This window comes from Rutidosis leptorrhynchoides, chromosome 7 (assembly GCF_046630445.1).
Source record: "Rutidosis leptorrhynchoides isolate AG116_Rl617_1_P2 chromosome 7, CSIRO_AGI_Rlap_v1, whole genome shotgun sequence".
NCBI classification, from domain to species: Eukaryota; Viridiplantae; Streptophyta; class Magnoliopsida; order Asterales; family Asteraceae; genus Rutidosis; species Rutidosis leptorrhynchoides.
The window spans coordinates 159,319,642-159,328,607 of NC_092339.1; the positions used below are offsets into that span (position 1 = coordinate 159,319,642).

At 35.0% G+C, this 8,966-nt stretch overlaps 1 non-coding gene across 1 annotated transcript; it reads right to left on the bottom strand.

Moving 5' to 3' along the window:
* Window positions 1-2,236: 2,236 nt before the first annotated feature.
* Window positions 2,237-2,343, bottom strand: LOC139860651 (small nucleolar RNA R71). Its single transcript, XR_011763282.1, has one exon. It is a non-coding gene; the product is annotated as a small nucleolar RNA R71 (small nucleolar RNA).
* Window positions 2,344-8,966: the final 6,623 nt, after the last annotated feature.

Sequence of the window (8,966 nt, forward strand, 5' to 3'; positions counted from 1 at the left end):
GCTCAATTGGATGAGCCATCTGAACGTGCATGCCTGTAGTCAGACTGCACGGGCGTTGGGGGTAAGGGACGTTGCTGTCTATTCAGAATCTTCAGGCCTAATGCAGCACCCAGTGACATGTCTTATGACAGGGGCGTTTAGGACCAGTGTAATGAATAAAAGGCCTCTGCCTATTCATAAGCCAGCATTCCATAATCCCGGCAGAATAACTGATGAAGTCATAGTATGCACTCATTTTACCTTTATCTGAATTACGAATTTTATCGCATTTACTTTATCTGTCTTATAAATTAGAAAATCCCAAAATTAAGTGACCACTACTCCTTCCTAACTATCTTAGGCTTAAATATAGGTTTGATTCTACTGATATCTCAAAAAATACAACTCTAGGTCATACTTCCCTTACTCATACTAAGGAGTAGTACGATTTAGGCCTCGCTAAATATAAATTTAAAACAGTACCTTCCCCCTAGGTGGCTGATCCTGGTGCGCTGTGGCCCGACGACACCGCACGAATAAAAACCGTCTGTTTCGGCCATATCAATAACTAAGGGATTTATTGGGTAGATTTAAGTAAGGGCTGGTTTAAATCATAAATGAGAATTTAATGCACTATAATACAAACTAAGCTTATAAATCTTTAAGGATGGCCGAGAACTATCAGATGTTCTAATTTGTCTACAAACCCTTAGATTTTACCAAACCATTGACAGAAAGGAATTCGAAACACAATCATAGACACTCACTTAGGTGATACACTAAGGTGTTAAGAAAGGTTGGATATTATCTATATAAGGTTATGCTACTTTATTCGTGCACCCAAGGTATGCATTGCATCCAAGATGGGCCGCTTATATCCTTAAACTGGATAAAGCGTCGGGAGTAGAGCATAGTGCATCCGATCAGAATCTTCAAAGCCTAGTTCCTCGTGACATGCTAATCGGGAAACCGCTTAGTAGGGAATCTAGTGTCCACACCAAGGTATATCTATCCAAGGAGTGTCTCATAATCATCCCGACACTACGTTATCTTAAATCATGGTGAACCACGTCTTCTCTGTCTTTAGCTGTTGCATGCTAGCTAGCTTATTTTAATTATATTGTTTTAATATTTTAAATACAATTATATATCAAATCAACCCAACTATTGCCTTTACACAATTTAATATTCCGGATATAAGTGGTGTCTAGAATAAACCGGTTGTACTTGGTTGTTGGATTTTCCAAACAGTCGCCAATTTATTGGGACCAAAAAGATCCTGCCTCACCACACAAGGTGTACCTGGCTACTAGTCTTGGATACTAAATTGTGTACAAACCCATCTTAATTACTAACTTATCTGAATAAGCTTCGTTTCAAATTCGACCGCTCAAGGAACGACCCTAGGTCATATTTGGCCTTGCTAACCCATCGGAAGGAATAATAGATTTATGCCCAGCATATTTAAATTAAATAATCAACTTCTTCCGTTGATATCCTGAGTTGACGTTTGCGACCTAACGACATCACATAAATAAACCGTCTGATTCGGGCACATCATAGGAGTAGTAAATTTTTGGCGCCGCTGCCGGGGAACGGTAGTACGATTTGGAGCCTGTTTAGATTAGTTAGTTTTTAAGAGACCCTTTTGACTAAGACTAGCTTTTTCAGAAGTTACTAGTTTTCCGTAGTTAGGATAGATAATATTAGCTTAATTTAGATTAATTGAAGTTTAAAACGGACTTCCTTATTAGTGAACCTTTAGGATGGTTTAATCTAATTAGACCGCTAAAAATTCTTCCGAGACATCCTTTCTTCTATCCGATAACATACATTGTACCCATCCGACGAGATCCACACTTACCTACCGATATTCGACGATGGCCGCACGCATCACTCTCGCTGACATCACCAAACCCTCGTTAGAAGGACGAGGAGGACCGATACTCTATCCAGAGGTTAACGGAGCATCTTTTGTGCTTAAGCATAGCATCATACAACTCATTCACAACCATTGCCAGTTCCATGGCTTACCAAATGACGATCCCAATTCTCACCTAGATAGATTCCTCTCCTTATCCAACTCATATAAGCAAAACGGGGTTGAACAAGATGTAGTTCGTCTGTATCTGGTCCCTTATTCCTTAACTCTTCATACAAAAACCTAGTTTGAGGGGTTAGCACCCAGTTCTATCACCTCATGGGAGGAAATGACAACCAGTTTCTTATCCAAGTACTTTCCCCCATAAAAAAAATCAGACTTAGGAATGATATCGTAAACTTTCAACAAGCATACGATGAATCACTCTACACTGCATGGGAAAGATTCAAACATTTGCTTCGAAGATGCCCAAACCACCGTCTTGAGAGCTCTGATCAGATTTTGACCTTCTACAAAGGTCTGAATCCGAACAACAAGTCTACTCTTGATGCTGTTTCTCAAGTTAACTTCATGAACTTCACTGCTGATGAGGCGAGGAGATTGATCAAGGAGATGACTATGCACCATCACGATTGGAACACAGAAGAGCACGTTTCATCAGCAACATCACTTTCCGCCTCTGATCCTATCGAAAATATAACCATCAAATTTCTCTCGGACCAAATAGAAAATCTCACCAAAGAATTTGGAGAGCTAAAGAAACTGCTGCAACATGTGTCTCAAGTGCAATTATGCCAGAATTGTACTGACCCACATCCGGCCAAGGTATGCGAGGCTGAATGTGAGGACTCTGTTGCCTACTCCGATAAGATCCTAGCTCATCCGCACAACCCACCCACTAAACCCACTACCCCACCGGAGACAAGTCCAGATGATGTCCTACTGTAAATCATCCACATGATCACAGCAAGACAAGACGCAGCTGACTTACTCATGACTACTCACTTGATTTGTCTTGAAAATCAAATATGCCAGCTAAATCAACGTCTCGATTCTCTATGTTGCCCTAAAAATGACTCAAAGGTGGCACATAGCCAACCTTCAGTTTCTTCTAAGGAGAAGAAACTAACTAATACCCGGTCGATAGTAGTCATTGAGTCTTCACCTAAAACACCCATTCGATTCCCGGGCCATCTCAAGCAAAGACATAACAAGAAGAAATCTTTCAAGCTTGACGGTAAATTTTTGGACATTATGTCTAAAAATCCTCATAGTAAGAAGTATTTTAGAAAACTCCTATCAACCAAGGATAAGGTACCCAAAGTACCCAATGTCCCACTGAACGCGGATTGTTCAGCCATTATCTTAAATACTCTTCCTGAAAAACTAGGGGATACTGGACAATTTACCCTTCCTTGTTCTATCTACCAATCTGGTACTATCTATTCACTCGTTGACCTTGGTGCCAGCATCAATCTCATGCCCTACTCACTGTTCCAGAGACTCGAAATTGGAAACCTTTACCCTACCAAAATGAGCATCCAGCTAGCTGACCAATCCACTATATATCCTAACGGGATATCTGAGAACGTCATGGTTAAGGTCGACAAATTCCTCTTTCCGACTAACTTTGTGGTTATGGACTATAAAGAAGACATGCAAACCCCTATCATCTTAGGAAGGCTTTTCATGAACACAGCCAAAGTGATCGTTGACGTTTATTCACGAACTATAACCTTGAGAGCCCGTGGAGAAGAGGTCACTTTCACGATCGACAAGTCTGTATGTCCTTCTGATAGGAATACCGAAGTAAATACCATCTCCACTAGGAAACTCACCTTATATTCCGAGAATGAAGAAAAGAATATAGAAGTAGAAGACAAAAAGAATAACCACACCACACCAACCCAATCTTCATTCCCACCTTATTTTGATCTTTTAATGACCAGAGAGGATTTCGTTCTAGAAGAACTCTCTGAACCAATTATACTTGAATCTCTCGACCAGAGTGACGAGGAGGTGGATGAAGAAATTGAAATGGAGAGCCCGGATGTGAAGAAAGATATGGAGGATTCTAGCATCGAAGTAGTTTCTAATGTTGTAACCATATTGGAGACGTCAATGGACATCGTCCCACCTCCATCCTTAGAGTACAACATTACGACCAACCTGAAGTCACAAAGAAGAAAGATGGGTTTTGCGTTAGGGCTACCCTATAAACCATCACTCAAATACATAATGACATACACACCATGGAGCGATGAGGACCCGTTTAACCAACCCGCACAAATCAAGGAGGTAACAGAAATTTATAGCTTTGTTACACCTCAAGCTAAACAAAGCATTCACTTCAAACCACCTTCTCCTCTCATTGGACATACCTTATTCTATGTCCGCTTCAATCTCATCGGTATGTTCCAATATTACCTCTTGTGTCTACTGATGGATGCAAGGGAGCCGCCTAGATTTCCTGAGAAATAAGTCTAGAGTCAGGCTCGTGACTCGAACAAAAACAATCGCTTCTCGGGAGGCAACCCTTGTGTTTATTTTTCTATAGCTTTAGTAATAGTTAGATTATGATAATTAGGTTAATTGAATAAATGAGAAAGTGAAACTTAAAATAAAATTTTCAACGTTTCTTAGGACGAATTCACTTCTCCTACTCGTCTTGAGCTTAAATGAACTATTTGCTACATTATTTCAAAAGTCTTAAAATTAAAGGCAGTCAACACTTTAAGTGTGGGATTAAGCTTTTTAGTCATAAACTGATTTGTTGAATTTTCAAAAATCTAATTTTGAAATTCACAAGTTTTCAAATAACTTTTTCATCAAAACACAAATCAGTGAGTCTATGGCCTAAAGCTTAATCACCTGTCTAGGTTTGATCTTTTCCATCTTTACAAGTAATAGACATTTATTGATGCCTGTGGTGGAGAAGCTTTGAATAATGATGAAACGACAAGGAAACCCGTTGATTATTTCATTACAAGTTATTGGTGGATGGTGTATGGAGGATGAGAATGCCATAATGAGCTCGAGTACACTTCAATAAGACCGATTCGAATCCAGCAGAAGATTATTCCGACTCCGTCTACCTTCAGATCCTTAGCTCATAACCGCACACAAGGGGAGTAATTCGTTTCATTCTCTACGTTTATTTTGCTTCGTTATATCCTTAAACTATTCCCTATCCTAAGCTTATCACTAAGTGTGGGATTCCAACCCAATATTGAGCTTAGATACATTTTCCGACATGTTAAAACTCTAAGTGTGGGATTTTAGGTCCCTAAAATCTAAGAATGAACATTAGGGACAATGCTCCTGTAAGTGTGGGATAGCGGTGTATGAAATGTCCCGTTCATATCGATAATAAACGTTTCATATTAATTGATTTCGTTGCGAGGTTTGACCTCTATATGAGACGTTTTTCAAATACTGCATTCGTTTTATTTAAAAACAAACCATAACCTTTATTTTATCAATAAAGGTTCAAGAACCATAATGTAGATTATCAAGTAATGATAATCTAAAAGATAACGTTTTACATACGAATATTACATATTGGTTTAAAACAATTTTACACATCGATTTTAATCTCCGAATGTAGTTTTTAAACAATATATTACAAGCATGCTGACTCCAATTCTTGTCCTTAAATTAGCATGCAACAGCGGAAAATCTTAATAATCACCTGAGAATAAACATGCTTAAAAGTCAACAAAAATGTTGGTGAGTTATAGGTTTAACTTATATATTTATCAAATCGTAATAATAGACCACAAGATTTCCATTTCCATTTTTCAATAACATGCAAACTGCATAAAAACCATTCATATGTTGAACACCTGGTAACCGACATTAACAAAATGCATATTGAATATCTCCAAAACAGAAATCCATCTGTATTAATAACTCGAAGTACTAAAGCATACCATTTTCCAGTATGGGGGGAGTTAGTGCCCGTAGATCTACCTTTAAGATTCACGTCAATTAGGGTGTCTGTTCCCTAATTCTTAGGTTACCAAGCTAAAAGGGTGATATTCGGTATTCATAATCCAACATAGAATGTAATTTCAAGTACTTGTGTCTATTTTGTAAAACATTTACAAAACTGCTTGTATTCTCATCCTAAAATATTAGATAATAAAATAGGACTATAACTCACTTTCACAGGTTATCATTTCGTCAGAAAATAACACTTGGCCACTGGTCGATTCATGAACCTATAACAAATATGTATATATATATATATATCAAAGTATGATCGAAATATAATTATACCATATTTTATTATGTTTTAACGATTTAAGTTTGTTAAGTTGATAGTCCAACGTTTGTAGTCCACAAATAATTGTCCACACTTAGTAGTACAAAAATAAATCAATATATATTATCTCGAATCAATCCACGACCCAGTGCATACAAGTCTCAGACTCTATCACAACTCAAAGTATATATATTATTTTGGAATCAACCTCAACCCTGTATAGCTAACTCAATCATTACCACATATAGAGTGGCTATGGTTGTTCCAAATAATATATATAGATGACGTCAATATGATATGTCAAAACATTTCATACGTGTCTATGGTCTATCAAGGTTACATAATATGTTAGAGTACATGTATAATACAATATAAGTTAGTTAAGTTATGGTTAGTATAGATTTGTTACAAATTTCACGTAGCTACAACAAGAAAAATTATCCAATTTTGTTTTACTCATAACTTCTTCGTTTTAAATCCGTTTTGAGTGATTCAAGTTGCTATGGTTTCATAATGAACTGAAATTTAAGAAACTAAACAGAATATGTATAAGTTTATAGTCCGAAATACAAGTTACAAGTCAATTTTGTAAGAGGTAGTCATTTCAGTCGAAAGAACGACGTCTTGATGACCATTTTGAAAAACATACTTCCACTTTGAGTTTAACCATGATTTTTGGATATAGTTTCATGTTCATAAGAAAAATCATTTTCCAAGAAGAACAACTTTTAAATCAAAGTTTATCATAGTTTTTAATTATCTAACCCAAAACAGCCCCCGGTTTCACTACGACGGCGTATGTCCGGTTTTACGGTGTTCTTCGTGTTTCCAAGTTTTAAATCATTAAGTTAGTATATCATATAGATATAGAACATGTGTTTAGTTGATTTTAAAATTCAAGTTAGAAGGATTAACTTTGTTTGCGAACAAGTTTAGAATTAACTAAACTATGTTCTAGTGATTACAAGTTTAGATCTTCGAAAAAGATAGTTATATATATATGAATCGAACGATGTTATGAACATCATTACTACCTCAAACTTAGTAGTTAAACCTACTGTAAGTGACAAGAAATGATCTAGGTTCAAAGGATCTTGAATGGCTTGAAAGTTTTTGAAGTAGAATCATGACACAAAAACAAGTTTAAGTAAGATTTTCTACTCGAATTAAGATAGTTATAGTTATAAAAATTGAATCAAAGTTTGAATATGAGTATTACCTTGAATTAGAATGATAACCTACTATAAGTAACAAAGATTCCTTGATCTTATATGATTACTTGGAATGGATTAGAAAGCTTGGAAGTATACTTGCAAACTTGAAAGTATTCTTGATTTTATGAAACTAGAACTTAAAGAATTTATGAAGAACACTTAGAACTTGAAGATAGAATTTGAGAGAGATTAATTAGATGAAGAAAATTGAAGAATGAAAGTGTTTGTAGGTGTTTTTGGTCGTGAATCATGGATGGGATTTAAAGGAAATTCTAGTTTGTATTTTAGTTTAATAATTCATGATATAAAATATGTAACTTGTTTTCTAGTTAGATATTTGGTATTAGATGACAAAGCTTTGAGTCCCACATGTTATTAATCATTTAGGGCTGCTAAGGAGTAGATTTTTATGTGTATATACCAATAGTATATACATTTTAACTGAGTCATTAAGTCATCGTTAGTCGTTACATGTAAGTGTTGTTTTGAAACCTTTAAGTTAACAATCTCATTTAATGTTGTTAACCCAATGTTTATTATATCTAATGAGATGTTAAATTATTACATTATCATGATATTATGATGTATGAATATATATTAATGTGATATATATACATTAAAATGTCATTACAACGATAATCGTAACATATATGTCTCATTTCGAAATTCTTAAGTTAGTAGTCTTGTTTTACATATATAGTTCATTGTTAATTTACTTAATGATATATATAATTATCATTTTATCATGTTAAATATAGTGTAACAATATCTTAATATGATACATATGTATTTAGTAAGACGTTGTTATAACGATAATCGTTATATATATCGTTTCGAGTTTCTTAACTTAGTAGTCTCATTATTATGTATATAACTCATTGTTAATATACCTAATGAGATACTTACTTATCATAATATCATGTTAGCTATATATATATATATATATATATATATATATATATATATATATATATATATATATCCATATATATATATATCATCATATAGCTTTTACAAGTTTTAACGTTCGTGAATCACCGGTTAACTTAGGTGGTCGATTGTCTACATAAAACTCATTTCAATTAATCAAGTCTTAACAAGTTTGATTAACATGTTGGAAATATTTATTCATGTAAATATTAATCTCATATAATATATAATCAAGGAAAAGTTCGGGTCACTACAGTGTAGTACTCCGTAATTAGCTATGGGATGCTCGAAAAATGTTCGTAACTTAAAATATTACTAAGCTTTTCGAGTATACCTACTATTTAGATTCTTTGTCTTCAACGTAAATTTTTCAAAAATTTTGACTAAATGATACTTTCTGAAAAAGTACTTTCAAAAATCAAACGTGTTTGTTTAAAAATTAAGATAAATGAGGACATAAATCTTCTTAAGGATGAACCGATTCTCTAAAAGAGCATTGCATGACTATGCATTATCGACCCAATATAATTGTTGTGAGGCACCCGAAAAATGGACCAATAAGCATTCATTTTTAATGCTTCACTATCTTTTTCGTTGAGAGTGCCGATGTTAGCATTTAGAGTTAGAACTTGACCTTGACATCCATTTCGAGGCCAATGGTTAGTAAGCGTCATAAGTGGTGTAGGTGGGATAC